This window comes from Haemorhous mexicanus, chromosome 12 (genome assembly GCF_027477595.1).
Source record: "Haemorhous mexicanus isolate bHaeMex1 chromosome 12, bHaeMex1.pri, whole genome shotgun sequence".
NCBI classification, from domain to species: domain Eukaryota; kingdom Metazoa; phylum Chordata; class Aves; order Passeriformes; family Fringillidae; genus Haemorhous; species Haemorhous mexicanus.
Window position 1 is genome coordinate 14,325,734 of NC_082352.1, and position 18,043 is coordinate 14,343,776.

The window sequence follows — 18,043 nt, forward strand, 5'->3', positions numbered from 1 at the left end:
CATCATTAAGCAGGACACTCTCATGCTGGAAGGGAAGGCACATTTATATTCTGACAGGGGATTATCTAGGCAGCAATAATAATAGCAGGAGTAATAACAATAATAATAAATCATTATCACTTGGCATTGCTGGCTGTACTGGGACCCAAGGGTGTGAAATGGCTCTAGCAGAGTTAAAAGGGTGAGTGGTAGAGAGGAGCATCAACAGAAGAAGATAGCTTTGCAGGGTGACCTGGGGCAAGTCCCTGTCTGCTCCTGCCTCAGTTTACCCAGCTGCAAAGCTGGTTTGGATTTGCTCCTACTCTGCCAGGAAGAGCTTTTCCTTGCAGGAACACCACACTTGGTGCAGAAGGACAGCCCAGCCTTTGCTCAGCCCATTGAACAGGAACAAGGCTGATGGTGCCAAATCCAGACCTTGTCCAAGGTTGAAGGTGAGCTTGTTCTTGGAGCCTTTTCAGACCTTCACATAAAACCTCAGGAGAACATTTTTCATAAGGCTTGTGACAACAGCTCGTCCATCTCCAATGCTGACAAGCCCAGCCACTAGCCAAAATATATTCCAGATTTGGCTCCAAATGCTACATATTTGACCCTCCTCTGAGGACCCAACATTTCAGACGGACGTGTTGTTCCACTGTTCCTGTCTTACTGGGGTGATGTCTGTGTGCCACCGTTGGCAATGGATGATGTCTGTGTGGCACTGTTGGCACTGGGTGATGTCTGTGTGGCACTGTTGGCACTGGGTGATGTCTGTGTGGCACTGTTGGTAAAGGTGATGCCTGTGTGGCACTGTTGGCACTGGGTGATCTGTGTGGCACTGTTGGTAAGGGTGATGTCTGTGTGGCACCGTTGTGCACGTCACTGCTGTAGTGTGTGACCCAGTGCTCAGTCTCGGGGCAGTACACGCGCTGCTATCGGTGCCTTGGGCCGGGCTGGCTCTTGGCAGAGATGGGCAAGCAGGGGAGAGCTGGGCTCTGGCTGAAATCCACAGCCTGTCTGAGTGGTTATGTGTGAGGGTGGGAGCCTTGCTGCATACACCACCCTTTATCTGGGTTTCAATTCAGCCTTTGATAAAGGACCACAAGGCAGACAGTGGCGGCAGCTGAAAGGGATCGGGGATCAAGGCAGCAAAGGAAGACATGGCTCCAAACCAAAAGGACCTTGGTGGCTGTCCTGAAGGGTCGGCTCCTGCTTGAGATGTTCTCTCCAGAGCAGGGGAGTGGAAAGGGAGAAGGGAAGTGAGGCTGCAGTATTGCTATGCATCCTCCTTGTACATATTTTGCTGCACTCATTCCCTTTGCTCTGCCTTCTACAAAGATCTAATTTATCTCCAGCGATGGTTTGTTCTGTCCAGCTGGGGCATGGAGAGAGGAATGCCATACATCCTGTAGGCACGTGGTGCTGTCCCACAGCACATCCAACACCCCTGCAGCACACCCATCCCCTTCGCTACTGCCCCAGGTGTGCTCTTGGCAAATGTGAGCCTTGAAAGGAGGGAAGAGATTCAGAAACTCAGGATATGCTCAAAGCAAATAAGTGTTTTAGCTGAAGTGCTGAGAGCTCTTTCCCTGAGTGCTTGCGGTAAGCTCCATTACCGCCAGGGCTCGGGACCTTCAGAGATGTGCAGGCGGGGAGAACGCTCCTTAATGCCAGATGGAGCTGTCTTTCGTAATGCAATTATTCCTCAATAATCTTGAAATGGAATACAATTAGGAAAGGAAGAGGGGGGAGAGTGTGCAGTGGTGGTTGGGGTCTGTAATGCATGGGCTGTGCTGGACACAGCCCTTGGCCAGGACCACAGGCTACGGGGCGTCTTCTCCACACGGAGCTGGCTGAAGTGTTCACCTCAGCAGTGAGGAGTAAAGAGGAGGCTTTGGGGCTCTTCTTTTCCCTTTCATCTTGAAAAATAATTAGGCTCAAAAGTGCTTCGGAAGAGGTTTGCAAGCTTTAAATCAAGCTTCTGAAGGGCCTTATCAAAGCAGCAGCATCTCCATCTGTGGAACTCCTCCAGGTTATGGAGCTGTGCTGTCGTCCCTGGGTAACCCTTCCCAGCCAGAGGGATCTGAGGCCACGATGTAGGGATCATAAAATCACAGAATAGTTTGGGTTGGAAGGAACCTTAAAGGTCATCTTGTTCCACCCCTCTGCCATGGACAGGGACACCTTCCATTAAAAGCATAGAGAATCCTTCCATGGGTGGAAGTACCCAAAAATCCAACAGAGAGTTTCCTTCTAGGGCTGATTCTGAAACCCCTGTTGTCCATGTTGTCCATATCTTGTATCCCTATAGGAGAAAGGTTTATTTAAACTGACAATTAAATGCAGCTGGTGTTGGGGCCTGAAGGATGGAGGGGAGTCTGTGGGGTTTGGGGGGCTCCACATCCCTGGGTGTGGATGTAGAGAACACACCCCAACCCCTCTCTGACTATAAAGCTTTAGGACTTTCACTGGCAAGGGGGAACCACACAGCTCCTGGACCATGGCTGGCTTTGCTTCACCCATCCCTGGACAGACACTCCCCCCACTCCCAGACAGACACCCCCCAGACAGACAGCTCACCAGTTTCTGGGAAATCTTAGCCATGGAAAAAAAATTCCCAGTCCTGAGTGACTCACGGGGGAGATAATTGCCTACACTGCTTGTTTTTCTTCCTACTTCTGCCTAAAGAAACCATCATCTCCAGTGCCTGGCACTGGGACACCACAGCTTTCACCATTTCCCTTTGTTTTGTCTGAATTATTCACTCTGTGAGGATGGGGTGTGGGGGGTTGTTTCTCCTGCTGCCAGAGCCCCAGCAGCACAGCAGGGCTGGGGATGTGCCTGGTCCCCAGAGGAGCCACCCCACTGTGCCGATTCTTTGGTGGCTAGAAAGGGTTGTGCTGGCAGACAAAATTTCTCCCTTCACCCCATCCAGTGATTTCACGAAACCTGGGGGAGCATGATCACCCCTGGGGCTGATTCTGGATCTCACTGGGCCCATAGCTTGGGCTGGAGTTGGGGCAAGAGCCACGAGTACTGCTCACATCCCTCCCCAGGAAGGCACCAGCTTTCTTTTTCTCCAGGACTGAGGCTGAAGAAAGACAACAAAAGCTTTATAGGCAGCTCCCAGCTCACATGCCCACCTCTCCTGCCTCAGGGATCCCAATGCAGGGCCAGCCTCAATGCCCTGGCCAGACAGAGACTGTGGTACCCCAGCACCCAGCACAGCCCTGGGTCCTCTGAGCATCCCCCACACTGTTATAAAAGCTTTGCTGAATCAGATCTAAACCAGGCCTGGAAATTCCTTTGGCATGAGCTGAGCTGGGGATTTCAAACCACATATAGCTATTTCATTGCAAGGCCTGTGCTTTCTTTTAAATGTATACACGTATTTTGATTTGGGGAGGGTGGGGGTTCTGCTGCTTTCCCAGCCCATGGGTTTTGTAGAGTCCCTGTCCCGATGCTGCTCAGCATTCCAGGGCTGCCCCACTCCCATACTCAAAGCTCTTTCCTTCTGCTGCTGGCTCATTAAACAGCTCAATTAATGCTTACTCCCCTGGTGTCTGCAGGTTTTGAATTCCCAGTCCCTCCAGGACCGTAACCCCTCTGTGGGGTTAAAAGGGGTTTCGTGGAAATTTTTCTCTTTCAGGTTTGGGGAATGGGGATTTCTTTTGTGTCACTGGAGCAACACTGGTGCAGAACAGAGATACACAACCCTTGTCTTGGCCTTACCTCGTGACTCACAGAGCACATTTAAACACATATCCTGGCTAAGTGAGGGTCAAGTGGGTGACCACCCCACAACCACCACCCTATTTCCCAGGGGGAGATCCTCCTGGAGCTGCCACAGGGGCATGAAACAGCTCTGAAACCACGAGAGATGGAAACAGGGCAGGCAGGAGAGTTTCTCCAGGGTGGGATTAAGATGTAATCATTTCCATCAGAGCCCCTGCCTACCATGGCTGGGCAGGGCTCCTGTCCCACAGCCCTCTAGTTCCCTTCCCCTGCCCACCTCCATGGAAAACACCTTCACAGGGAGATGCTGGGAGCTTTTAATAGAAAATTAGAAGTTTAAATTGGCACAGCAGCAGCAGAGCTAGTTCTTGGTGCCATGCTGTGCTGACAGTTTATTTAAGAGAAAAGAAAAAAAAATGAATAAAAGGAATAATAATAATATTGAACATGCAAAGTAGAGTGAGGGAGAAGGGGGCTGTTCCAGCCATGCTTCCTGTTTCTGTTTGGGGAAACCAAGGAAACAGAGTAATGGGACATTTAAAGTTTAAATTGCATTGCTTTGCTGTTTGGCTAGCAGAGGAAGTTGGGGTCTGGGGACTGGGCATGGCTTTAGAGGTGGCATTGCTCCCTGAGCTGGTGGCCCAGAGAACACCTAGCAAGATCCAAAACCCAGGAGCTTCTCTTGGGATGCTCTGCCACAGCACCCCAGGGCAATGCCTTAAAATATTTCCCTTCCTCCACAGGGAAAGGTGGCAGAAAGTTCCCAGACGTTCACATGGGCAGAATTTACCCCCTTCCCTAATGTCCCAACTGCCAGGTAGGCTTCTTGTGGCAGAAGGCTCCTTTTGAACAATTCTCATTGCAACAGCCAGAAAAGAGACGTGAGGAAGAGAAAAATGGGCTGAACTGCTCCATTTGCTTTGCCAGCCTGGGGGTTCCCTGATTGGGACAGGTTGGAGGCAGCAGGGAGGGATGGGGCTGGGTATTGTGTGGGCTGGCCAGGGTGTCAAGCATCTGTGCTTCCATGGAGGGAGAAGACTCTCCAAAGGGATTTTCTTTTGGAAAGGGTTCTATAATTACCTGGTTATAATTATTTCCTACAGTCCCTAGCAGCCCAGCCCCAGCTCAGCATTCCCCCACTATGGACCTGAGCGTCTCCACCCCAAATATTTAACATCCAGCCTGTTACCACTTTTCTGGTAGCAAATTCCTTCCCAAATCTCCCCTGCAATTTGTGGCAGGCAAACCTTGTTTGAGTTTGAGGATTTAGCACATTTTTGCTGCACTGTTTTTTTGCAGGGAGGGCTTGGGGCTGTCTGGACTGTGTTTTGTGTGGTCTGGCCACCCCCGAGCACAGCATCCCACACCCCACCTCACCAGAGGCACCCCAGCATCCATCCTGCCCAGCCCCAGCAGCAGGAAGGCACACCCAAGGACCATCCCTGCACCCTGCTCCCTCTGCCTGTGCCCCTGCACATCTGGGGCTGCCACTGAAACTCAAGGTCGTTGGGCTTTTATGTTGTTCTTTCTTTTTCCATTTTATGTGGTTTGTGGGCATATAATGGAAGGTGGATTCTGGATGGGTTTGTTCTCTTGCCAGCCTGAATTATTAATCCAGTCCGGCTTCTTTCTTTCCTTTTTTTTTTTTTTTTTTTCCCCTTTGGATTTTATTTTAGGCAATGGCAAAGTCACTGCCTGGCAAGGCTGGCCCTCGCACCGGTCCCCTGTTGCAGCGCTCACCGAAGCACAGCCGCGCCCTGCCCCACGGCAGCGAGAAGCTGCTGCCAGCCCTGGGAAGCGTCCAGGGCTTTATCTGCTGCTGGTGCTGCCCCTGGCTCGGCACAGCCGGCAGGGAGGAGCCGGGGAGTGCCCTGGGCCTCTGTCCTCTGTAACGGTAGCGTTTTGCTGGAAGAGGGGGTGAAGGGTGAATTAAATCCTTCTCCTGCGCGGGGAGATGCTGCCTGTGCCAGAGGCGATGACCACGCTGGGCAGGACAGCACCCTCACCAAAAGGCACGGCGCTGGGGGATGAAGAGTTAAAATCTTGGCCAAGGCGGAGCAGGACCAGAGGAGATCCAGCTCCCCACGGCAGTTTCATCGGCAGCCTGAGCCATTCCCAGCTCCCCAGGCTGTCCCCATCCCTTGCAAGCCGGGATGTGCGCGCTCCCCATCAGTCACAGTGCAGAGTAACGCAATCCAAGCCCGCCGCGGCAGGGACACCCCAGCTACGTGTGCCAAGGTGGAGGGGCAGCCCAAGGCATCGTCCTCCATGGGCAGCATTGTAGGGCACCCCAAGCCCCCCGCCCTCGCCAGGAGGCGATTGCCGGCAGGGAGGCTGCGGTGCGCTCCGCTCCCCGGGGCGCTGCCGGCCTTGGCACCCACTGCCGCGGCTTTGGGTGGCCCTGGCCCACCCAGCCGCACCAGGAGCCCTGCTGGCTGAGCGGCAGCGGTTTGTTATGGCTGTATCTGATTGTCCCCCGGTGCACTTAGCGTGCCCCCTCCTCTTCCTCGCGGGGACAAGGGAGCTGGGACTACAGTGGGGACCCAGCCCTTCGCACACAGCAGAGAATCCACATCAGAGGGAACGGGTGGGAGCACCCCCGCACGCAGGAGCAATGCCAGGGAGCTGGGGATGCCCGGCTTTGCCAGGTCTCTGCTGGAATGCTGCTGGGACTGCCGCTCCCCTCGAAAGACGCGTCCTTTGACGCCAGCGGAGGGGCGATGGACGCCCCGAGGTTTGCCGCGCTCTGTCCCCGCCTGCTGCCCCATCCACGGGCGGGCATCGAGGCATCACACAGGGTCTGGGAGCATTTATTTATACCGGCAAGACTGGGAGAGTGTTGTTAAACTGGGCATCGCAAAACGGCAGCTGCGGAGGGGCGGATTCTCCCCTGCCATCGCGGGCTGACATCGCAATTCCCGTCCCACAGCGCCGGGCCAGCAGCCTCCGCCTTGGGAGGGAGAGCCGGCTGCCCGTGCGCTCGCACGAAGCCCCCCGGAGCCCCGGCAGCAGGAGAGCCTGCGGTGACGAGAAGAAAGCACTTGTTGAAAGGGGCAGCCAGGTGGGAGCAGCTCCGGCCCCTCTCGGCTCATCGCGGCACGGCTGCAGGGCGCTCGGCTGCGCGGCACCGCCGGCACTTTGCCTCTTAATTGGTGACCCCGTCTGGAAGCAGCAATTAGAGCCCCAGCCCTGCCCTCCCCCGGGACACTCATTAACCACCCCTGGCTTTGCCCCGCCGGGAGCTGCGGCGCGGGAGGCCGGGGGGAGTGACAGTGCCGGCCGTGCGCGCCCCACTCTGCCCACCCTGGCTGCAGCCGGAGCGGGGTGACAATTTGTAGCTGCACTAATTGGCCCTGTTGCTGCCAAGTAATGCTGACTGGAGACTGGGGAGGTCAGCAGATAAGGGTCATCCTCCTCCTCCTCGGAGCAGGGGCTGCCTGCCCCCAGGGGCTTCTGATTTGCATTTACTCTCTTCCCCGAAGCAGGTTCTGTAGCAAGTAAGCTACCAAGGCGATACTTCGCTGACAGCTCCAGCTCCGGAGAGAGGAAGGATTCAGCAGCCAGATGGGGGGGAAAATGTCCTCTCGCTAAGCATCAGAGGCCAGATACTCACCGTTTTAGTTATACTGAAGCCTATTTTATCCCTGTCCAGTGTAATGTTATTTTCCATAACGTGTAGCTAAGCAGAATCAGGACACAACCCGTTTAAGTCTTCTGAACTTCTAACTTGCCATTTTGTGAGACCTGAAATTGGAAAAATCACGAAAAACTACAGGTATGAACCCATCTCTGTACACCAGTCTGGGCAGCACAAAACAATCTCTGCCTCATCTTCTGCCTGTGGAAAGCCGAGGCTTTGCTGAAATATAGGGACATCAGTGTAGAAACCTGGGCCTGCAGGTGGGCAGCAGGGGTCCAGCCCTGAAATTACTGCACTGATGCAGCAGCCTGGGAAGGCCTGGTGGAACACAGCACTCATCTTTCCCCTCCATCCAGACATCAGATGACTCCCCTCTCTGAGATGAGATACCCAGCTGGCCGCAGGAAGCCATGGGCTGTCAGGGACAAGTCCTGGTGGCAAACAGCATCTTTGATCTCGCCGTGGCTGTTACTGGCACGGCTGCCCCGTGGGCTTGGCTGCAAACGTGGCACAGCAGGCTCCCTGCTCCCAGCCTCAAATATCTGTCTGTTCCTCTCCGGCCACAAACCCTCCCCCGGACTAGAAAGAGGGAAAATTACATGCTACGATTTGCAGATTTGGCAGAGATAAATCCCCCACGGAAGGCGCGCCTGGAGATGCCGCGGCCGATAGCGCCAGGCTGAGCGTGTCGTGGGAGCGCCTGTCTCCCGCCGAGCCCTCTGCGCTGACACTGGGGCTGTCCTGCTCCCGGGGAGAAGCTGGGAAACTCCCTCCTGCCCCGCTCGGGGGTGGCAGTGGGCCAGGCCGATCCCATAAAACCCTGAGGGTGGATCGCTCCACAGGCAAAATCGTCTTGCATTAAACGTGGGAGAAAAAGCAGAGCAGTTATGCAAAAAGAGTGGCCACTCATGTAGTGAGAGAGCTGCTGGGGCGGGCAGCCAGGCTCAGCAGCATCTTGAAGGGGCAGAAGGGATGGAAAGGACAGCCAGGTCCCGGCAGACCATCGGCAAGGAGTGATGGGTGGGTACCAGCCCTTCCAGGACGTTGCCGAGCGGGATGCTGGGCGGAAGGGCTGCTGGCTCTCGCAGGCTGTCAGCTGAAAGCCGAGAGGAGCCCAGGAAGGGGGGAAAAAAAGCCCTGACGTGTGCCGTAATTCATAACATGAGATGTGAAACTTTAATGGGCTCTGCGATATCAAGGAGAACAGGAAGCCCAGAGCTGTACGTGGTGCATGAAACCCAACAGCAACACGCGATACCATCACACGCTCCTTCGCCCGCGGCGTCTGCCGGCGGCCCCCGAGGCCAGCCCCGCCCGCCTGGCCAGCACCAGCTCTGCTTAGCTCCAAGACATGAGATACTGACCCCGAGAGCTGCGACAAAGCAGCAAATAGAGCCCTAAATAAAAAGCGATGATGCCCGAGGGCAGGCTCCGGCGGAGGGCGAGCTGGGAAGGCACCGCAGCGCTCGGGGCCGGCAGCTGCGGCACCGGGAGTTGTTTGTGGCCAGGGCTGTATTTCTCTGTGGCAAAGCTGAGCAGTAAATCCTGGACAGAGCATCTCACGGAGGCACCAAGGGACAGTCACTGGCAAAATTTACGGCTCAAAGGCAGTAGAGACATGCCATAAATATAGGGGTGTGCAGGAGAGCTGGCCCCTTAACTTCCCGAGAGGAGGCTCATCCCCTTGCCTGTCCTCTTCTCTCATTTTGGTTTGGCAGTCAGTGTTCATTGTCGTTAAAATGTCCCTCTGGAAGGAGCTGGTACCTGCTCCTGGCAGCACTGGGGATGGCCACAAGGGTAACAACGGCCTTGACTCACAGCAGCAGCAGCAGGAACAGAGGAGAGATGAGATTTGGGGTAGTGACATCTGCAAGCCCTCTTCCTGTCACCCCCCGTCTCCTGGGGTTAATCCCCCCTGCTGCATCCCACAGACTCACTCATCATTGACCTCTACAAAACCAAACCTTGTGGCTGTTCCCACACCCTAAGGCCAGAAAAGAGGATTTCAGCTGTGCCAGCACTTATCCCAGTGAATAAATCTCCAGCAGTCACAACCTCTCTGCCAAGTGACACCAGCAGGGGCCACTCAGGCTGTGATAGAGAATAAAGTGAGAGCCGAATGTTCCAGCACTTGATGGGTGGCACTGGGATGGCACTGGGGTGGCACTGGATGCAGGCTGACACACAGGCTGCAAGCACACTGGGATCTCGTTGCAGGTAGGGGAAAATGAGCATCTGTGCTTCTGAAGAGTGGCCAAGGAATTGGAGAACATTATCAGTGAGCTGAAGAAGGGAAGGGAAATGTCTCCTGGGAGGATTAACCTGACATTTGATCCCACAGCAGTGATTTACACCCCAGGTATCTATGGGCTTGGGAAGAGAATCCAAAAATGGGTTCAAACGGACCAAGTGGAAAATCCTGTCAGAAAGGTGGAGGAATAAAAGCAGCTGAGAGGGGAACTAAGCAACATTTATCCAGAAAAAAATAATAATGAAGAAATAAAGTTCTGTTGATGACTTCACTTTGGGACTTTGCCCTGATCCAGGATTTATAGGCCACATATCTTTCTTATTTGGGGAAGGATTTGCAGACCTGTGCCCTTACCCTGTGCCCTTAACCAGCTGCATGAGGCAGCTGTGGGTACCACACATCTGACTTTCCTGGGCACAGCTGATGCTTCTGCCTGGAAACTACATCGGGAGCAAAATCTGAGCCTGGGATGAGAAGTGATCCCATCCAACAGGGACAGTCACCACATTATGATGGGGCAGCTGCAGCCGTGACCTTGAGCCATCAGCCTGTTGATAGGAAATTGCAATTCCAAAAGGGAACATGCTCCTCTAGCCCAGAATTCTGATGACGACAGCAGAGCCTTACTGAGCTCATCTCTGCAAGGACGTTTCTGTCCGAAGGTGAAGGTTCATTTCCAAAGGTCTGCATGTTCACAAGTGACAGTCAGGAAGAATAAAGCCATGAAAGAGATTCCAGGCAGGAATGCGGACCCAGCAGCGCTTCTGAGAGAGGCACACTGCCCCGGGACTGGAACCGACTTGCGGTGGGACAGCAGCAGAACTCATCTTCCAAAAATCCCAATCCGTTGTCCAGCAAGTGAGAAAACCGCGGACGGAGCCGGGCTCAGCCCCACGCGTGCATCACCCACCTAGCACAGCCCTCGGGGCAGGGGAGTTAATTACACACCCCAAAACCAATTAACCCCCAAACCAAATTAACCCCTAATCAATTAACCCCTAATCAATGACCCCCAGCCCGGCCGTGCCCGCCGCGCCCCCTGGCGGCCGCTCGGGGAACGCCCCGGGCCGGGCGGCTCCGAGCCGCGTCCGGCGGGCCCGGAGCGCCTGCGGTGCTCCTGCCGGCCCCAGGAAAGGTTTTCTGCCCCGTTCATCAGCATTTAAAAGCTCTTTAATGTCTGGGCAACTCCCCGCTGAGTTGTAAATAATTTTTTCCAGCACTGAATATTGTTTACTAACATGTTATGGGGGCCTTCTTTTCCAAAGAGGGATGTGGCTTGGACACGGATGGCGACAGCTCAGCCGGGGCTCTGGACCGCATTCAATGGCTGATCAGACACTCTTTGTAATTGATTTACCATATTCAGAGTGAAACTTTGCAGTTTAGAAACAAAACATTGTCTCCCCTCAGTCTCAATATTTTATTCACCGTTTTCTTGTGCTCTATCCCGATTTCAGCCCCTAATCAGAACAGGAGTTTGCATCTGGGTTTAACACGTGTGTTGCTCATGCCTCAGTATTTGCTGTGTTGCACCTCAACATCTGCTGAGATGGCCCCAGACACCTCGGGAGAGGGAGACTCAACCCTGCTTTGCTGAGACCCCACCTGCAGTGCTGTGCCCAGCTCGGGGACCCCTGCGCAAGGAGCACCTGGATCTGCTGGAGTGAGTCCAGAGGAAGCTACAAAGATGCTCTGAGGGATGGAGCACCTCTTCTGGAGACCAGCTGAGAGGGCTGCAGGTGTTCAGCCTGGAGAAGAGAAGGCTCAAGGGACACCTTAGAGCTCCTTCCAGTACCTAAAGGGGCTCCAAGAGCACTGGAGAGGGACATTTGGCAGGGGCATGGGGTGACAGGACAAGGGAGAATGGCTTCAAACTGACGGAGGGCAGGATTAGATTGGGTATCAGGAGGAAATTCTTCCCTGTGAGAGTGGTGAGGCCCTGGCACTGGTTGCCCAGAGAAGCTGTTCCTGCCCCATCCCTGGAAGTGTCCAAGGCCAGGTTGGACAGGGCTCTGAGAAGGTGGTCTAGTGAAAGGTGTCTGTGCCCATGGCAGGGGAGTGGACTGGATGATCTTTAGAGTCCCTTCCAACCCAAAACATTCTAGAACACTATGATTCTCTGCCATGCTCCCTCAGCCTCCTGGGATCCAGAGAAATCCCCAGGGGACAAGCTGGTTCATTTGCTGTGTAGAGCAGAGCCCAGATGCCCAAGCACACACGCTCCGGCTGTTGGGGTGTCGTGGAGAAGGAGCAGAGCTGCAATGTGAGGCTGGGAAATGACACAGTCAACAGAGCTGCTCTAATGAGAGAATGAACCAGACATCATATGGTGTTGATTTAGTGCTCAAGTATGAAGAATAGAGGAAAGGGAGGAAAATAATGCCAAACCAGCCTCAACCCCCCAGGAGTTTATAGAGGCGCTTTGTGCAAACACGCTGCTTTTACCCCGAGGAGCAAACTGCTGCTCCCCACGCCTGTTCCGGGCTGCAGTCAATCTGGTTCTGGCAAACCAGAAACAAAGTCCCCAACTCTGTCAAGAGCCACCTCTTGTGGCATCTTGGATGTCTGAGCAGCTCAACACTGCTCTGTAAGAGGCTGGCGAGGGTGAAGGAACTGAAGGCGTCGTCCAGCACGGAGCCATCCAGCTCTTCCCCACCAGAGCTAGAATGGTGCTTTTGTCATTTGAGGCACCTGATCAGCTTCCAGAAGTGTGGGCTGGCATCTCCCTCAGAAACTTTTGAAATCTTCACGCTTCTTTCTAAAAATTGTGTGTTTGGGATCTGGTGAGAGCTGATCTTGCTGGGGGATGAAACAGACTGACCACCTTTCACCTCCTATGGCTACAAAAACTAAACATCCTTTGTAAGGAGTCCCAGGGCCGGTGTCTAAAGATAAAAATGAAGCCTGCTTTGGTTCCTTTTAGAAACTTGAGTGTCAGCTGTTAGCAAAGCAAGTGCACCCCACAGCCAGGCTCCAGGCTGTTAAACTGAATCAGTTTCCTGGGCAGTGCAACCCCAAATCCTCCCAATACTGGGGTGGATCTGCCCTACCCGAGACTGTGACTGTAAGGAGCTGCAGAAGGCTCTGGATTTTAATCAAACACCCAGTTTATACTAAATTATTTTTTGAAATCCACTCTATTAAAACTTTGACAGAATACAAGTCTCCATTGGAATGCTCTGTGACCAAGGGTGTCCTGCTGCCCAGTCAGCCAGCTCGGGGAAAAGACAGGAGTTCAGCTGAGGCCATCCTGTAAATCAAAGCTGATTTAGAAATCTGAGCCATCTGCAGCATGTGGAGTTTGAATCACCCACACTGGGTCCCCTCAGTGAAGGCAGAGGCAGACCTGTGTTTGGGGAAGACATAATTAGAAGAGATCCCAGATCATTAACTTCATTACTGCAGCTGTGATTAATAGCAGCAGCAGCAGTGTGGAACATCACCAGGGAGAATGGATGCGGGATCCCAGCTCGCTGGTGATTTCCCAACTCCATGATCTGCCCTCAGTGGCTGGCAAAGGAATTGAAATTAATTTCCAGCCACGGAGATCCATGGCTTGGTCCCAAGGTTGTGGGGTCACTGGAGAGGTGCTGGGGATATGGCAGCTTTGGGTCTGGAGCTGTTATGGCTGTGGACCCCACAAGTGTGTCCCACACCATCGCTGTGTCCTCCTGCTATCATAAAACCCCCTTGATTTGCCCCATGGATAGACATTGTGTGCTTGGTTAGCTTAGATGTTCCATCTAACATATAATACTACAGAAACATCAAAATAATCTGCTGGAGATTTTTAAAAATTCATTCCCTGGTTGTCTGTGGCTCTCACACGCTGACCCTTGGCTCCTGCCATTCCAGCCACCATCAGCTGCTCCACTCCCCCTCCCCAGCTCACACAGCTGAGTGGACATCCAGGGGGGGTTTCTTTTTCAATAACTAAATTAACATGCCAGCAGCAAGTGCTGCTGAGCATCAGAAGGAGCCGGAGAGGCCGCTCCTGCAGCTGTAGGGGGCGAGCGGTGGGGCCGGCGGGGCTCGGGCAGAGCCGGCTCCTCCTGCGAGATGCTGAAGGTGGCAGCATGTACCGGCAAAAGCGTCCCGGCCGGCAGAAAACCTCTTCTCCCGGCACAAAAATATCCCGACTTCAAAATTTGTCTTGCTATAGGCCAGGAGCAAAAATAAATAAACTCCAGCTCCAGTTATAAATCCAGAGAACAGCCACGTCTGTGTAGGTGTGTCTGTGGGGCAGAGTAGGGTTGGCGCAGCTCGTTGGAGATGTTTCACCTGGCTTCCTCCAGGAGCAGGGATGGGTGGGAAGCAAAGCCAAACCAGGCACAGGCTGGGGTGGGGTGGGTTCAGTGCTCGGCACGCAGGTCAGTGATTTTCCCTAAGGACAGCCTCTCTTGCCATGCACAGAGCTGATTTCTTGTGGCTGTCACAGGCAAGCATGCTTCCTCATCCCTGAGGATGCAAAACCATGAGGATGCAAAATCTGGATTCTATAAAACCAGATTTGGTTACATTGGTAGGGAGAACCATGACCCAACAGGAATTGATGGACAGAAAGGCTCTTAATTGCCAGAAGTTCCATTAGAGCTGCCATTCCCTGCTCCCCCTGGATGAACACCTTCCACCCCTCTGGGGGCCAGCACAGCCTGGGCAGGGGCCACGCACAGGGGACAGCCCTGGCTGAGGCTGGGCAAGGTGGCTCCCACCTGCATCTCTGTGCTCACTTACCCAACCCATTTTGGTTTGTTTGTGCATCTGCCTGTAAGCTGGATGGAGGGGAGGTTCCTGGGAAGGCTCTGCTCCCCCATGGGCTCTGCAGCCCCACTGTGACTCCCCAGGGCACTGCTGCTGTCAGCATCCCTGGTACTTGGCCAGGGAAGACCAGAAGCAGATCTAAGGGCAGCTCCACACCCACCCCAAATTCATCCATTTCAGCTGTAAAAGGGACTTTCCTTTCCCAGCCTGGTCCTCCATCAAGAAAGGCTCCTTCCACCTGCTCTCCCTGTTGCAGGGTGTTGGAACAAGATGAGCTTTAAGGTCCCCTCTGGCCCAAACCAATCCAGGATTCTATCATCCCCTTGCTCCCAGGGTGGGTATAGGGCATTTATTTGATGCTATAATGGCCTCAGTGATAGCGTGGCACACGATAATGGAGAAAGGGAGGAAATGGGACAACAGAAACTGGAAGCAAAGCAGTGATTTCCTGCAAAGGGATGAACTCTGGTCAGAAGCAGAGGCATGGCCAGGGAAGGAACCTGAGGAGACCAGAGCATCCCCTCAGCACCCAGGGGTTCATAAGAAACAGGGCAAAGAGGGAAAGAAAAGCGATGCATCTGGTAATTCCCTGACATTGGCTGAGGATGAAGCTATCCTCCTAATTAATTGCAATTGTTTTTGGACAAAGCAGGAGGGAGGGAGGGAGAGCTGTCTCTGCTCACTGAAGTGGGAAGCAAGAGCCTCTGGATGGGAATTTGGTTGCTGAAGGAGCTGCAGCTGTGGCTCAGGTGCCACCATACCCGGGGAAGGTGCCTGAGCCCGAGGCTCAGACAGGAAGGAGCTGGCTGGCACTTCTCACCTCGCCGGATGCTCCTGGCCAGGAGATGCCCAGCCCATTGTTCCCTGGATCCGGCCAGGGCCGCAGGATATCCTGGAGTGGCTGCTGCACCCAGCATCTGCAGAGCTGGTGGGGAGGGGCACTGGGACAAGTGAGGACCCACCACCAGTGGGACACTTGGTTTTATTTCATCTTTTCTCTGAGAAAAATCACATGCAGACGATGCCGAGGTTGTGAGTACCATAGTAATGCAGAGCGAAGCGGGAAAACTGATTTAATTTGGTCTCATCTGTGGGGAAGTTAAAGCCCAGGGGGTTATAGTGACCTGGAACCTTCCTGTGGGTGCCGGGGGAAGGGCTTGGCTGGAAAAGCCGCAGCCGGCGGGAGGGAGAGAAGTTTCCCAAGGTCTGATAAGCCCTGGGGACGCGACGCTCCGGCTCTATCTGCCCGACGGTCTGGCTGGCGCCTGTGTACCTCAGCAAGGCCACCCCTGCCGGGGACACCGGCCCTGGAGCCCGGCAGGGTTTTCTCCAGCCCCCCTGAGTGCGCGGCAGCGCCGGCAGCCCTCGGGCTGCAGCGGACCCGACCTCGCCGCGTGTCCACCTTGGCTTCTCGCCACCCTCCCGCTATCGAGCTGCTAAAAATAATTCAGAGGCAGCAAAGAGAAAGCAACGAGCACTCCAGCCTTCACAGCTTTGCTTCACAGTGCTGGGGCATTTTGGCAGATAGGGCTGAAAGGGCTGACGTGGCCACACCGCTGTCCCAAGGGCCCTGGAAGAGGGATCCACCTTCCCCATCCACCCTGCAATCAGGGAGAGCTCCAGGGAGGGGCCAGAGCCAGACTGATTCCCTCCCATCTGCTTTCCCAGCCATGGGACACCGTGGGCAGGGATGGAGCCGGTCCTGCCACCAGCTCACCCAGCGGCCTTGGCCACATCCCTGCACCTCCTCTGCCCACACAAGCCAGGGAGCCCTTGGCTCATGCTGGCAGGTGAGGATCCCTGCAAGCGCTGCCCCTGCTACCTGCCTGGTTTCCTTTGGGTTTTTTTAAGGTTTTGGGTTTTTTATAAAGGCACAGGAAGCAGGTGGGAGGGGAACACAGGAAATCCGATCTGGTGCCTTCAGGCCAGCACCCACAGCCTGGGAGCACGGCTCATGCCTGCCCACAGCCAGCGTGGTCCCCCCCAGCTCCTGCTCTGGGAGGTGTCACAGCTCTGCTGAAACATGGGATGACATTCCCTGGGTTTGCCTCTGCCTCTAACAGTAGCTGATTGAAACTGCTGAGAGATCTCAAATACTCAGAATGTCCAAATGTCCCAGCGAGCACCAGAAATTTGAAATATGCTTTTTAAAAAATTCTATCTGTGTGATTACTTGGCTGCTCATGTATTATATATTTGCAACCCAAGTATATGCTCTGGGGAGTTTATGGGAGAGCAGCAACAAGGATGGGTTTCTCCAAACCATGGGCCAAGAAAAAACATTAGGAAAGAAGTTTTTTGGAGTCAATTGAGATATAAAAAGTTCAGTAGAGATTGGTATGAGAAAAGGGTGACTGAATTAGGTAAAATGTTTAATTTCAGATCCCGAATTTCTTCTTTAAACTGCACTCGGGTACATTTGGTGAGGAAATGTCAGCACAAAAAGTGTAAAATCCTTCTGAGACAAGCAGTGTGAAAGAGTCTGACTTGGGAGAGAAATTTTGTTGGGTTTTTTTTTTCCCCTCCTAAAAACATGTGATAAACAAAACAGGAATCCATGGAGTGATTGACTTGACATGACTCTGCTTATTCCTGTGTGAGAAAAAACCAGGAGCTCTGTGATCTGTGACTCAGTAACGCTGCCCGGTACCCGAGCAGCTCCTGTGCCACTTGTCACCAGCTCACCGAGCTCCATCCAGCCCCGGGCACCTCCAGCAGCCCTGGGACGGGCAGGCAGCTCCCCCGGGATGTCAGTGCTGCCGCTGGCCCGGCCCAGCCTCCCCTGCGATGTGGCATCAGCCGTGGCTCCTGCCGGCGGCAGCGGGGATAATTCCCGGCTTTTAAGGGATGAAGCGTGCTGGGCAGGGGAGCTGGTCCCGGCTGCTGGAGCGATTCCTCGTCAGCATCTGTCAGGGAAGATTAATGCCTAAGTAGGTTGTGGGCTGGCTTCCAGCAGCATTTTTAATAATCAGATGCTGTGCGCTGTTCGAGCAACCCGCGGAAATGAAGTTGTCTCATTACCAAAAAGAAATAAATATGTTGATATGAAGTAACTCATTTGCTGGGGATGCTCAAGCTGGAGACAACCCCAATTCACTCCTGGGGAGGCTGACACTCCCCAAACGCTCTCCTGGGCTGCAGCATGGTGTGTGATGGCCCAAGGACATGAGGAGGGATGGGTAACCAGCACAGCTCCTGCAAAATATGTAAATAAGGCCCCAGGCTAGCATTTGCAAGGTCTTGGAGATTAAAAAAAGAGCCCCAAGGAAAAAAATTCCTGGCCCCAGGGAAGAGGTCTGGCTGGGTATGGGTTTGTGTCTGGGAGCCCACATGCTTGGATCATGCCTCAGAGCATGGCCATGGCTGTGGTAGCACCACCATGGTCCTTGAGAGTCTCCTTGAGCCTCATCAGCAACGTCACCAATTGGCAGCCTTTGGCATATGGTGGGAAATGGCTCTTTTTCATCTGATGGCACTCAACACCAGACTGCTGCCTGATGTTGCCATAAAATCCTTGTTGCTCTGGAGTTTGCACTTCTTTTTCCACTACCTGCAGAGAAAAGTAGCCAGTTTTGGAGGAAATTACTGATATTTTAACATGCAGTCCACTCGCAGATCATCAATCCTAATCCTGCAGGATGCTGTACTGCTGGCAGTGCCAGTCAGGGAGCAGAGGG

General features: G+C 53.9%; 1 long non-coding RNA gene across 1 annotated transcript in view; it reads left to right on the forward strand.

Moving 5' to 3' along the window:
* The first annotated feature begins 15,243 nt into the window (after nt 1-15,243).
* LOC132332666 (uncharacterized) overlaps nt 15,244-18,043 on the forward strand; it is a 39,963-nt gene continuing 37,163 nt past the window's right edge. Inside the window, exon 1 of the long non-coding RNA XR_009487971.1 lies at nt 15,244-15,398. This is a non-coding gene — a long non-coding RNA (uncharacterized LOC132332666). The remainder of the gene's footprint in view (nt 15,399-18,043) is intronic.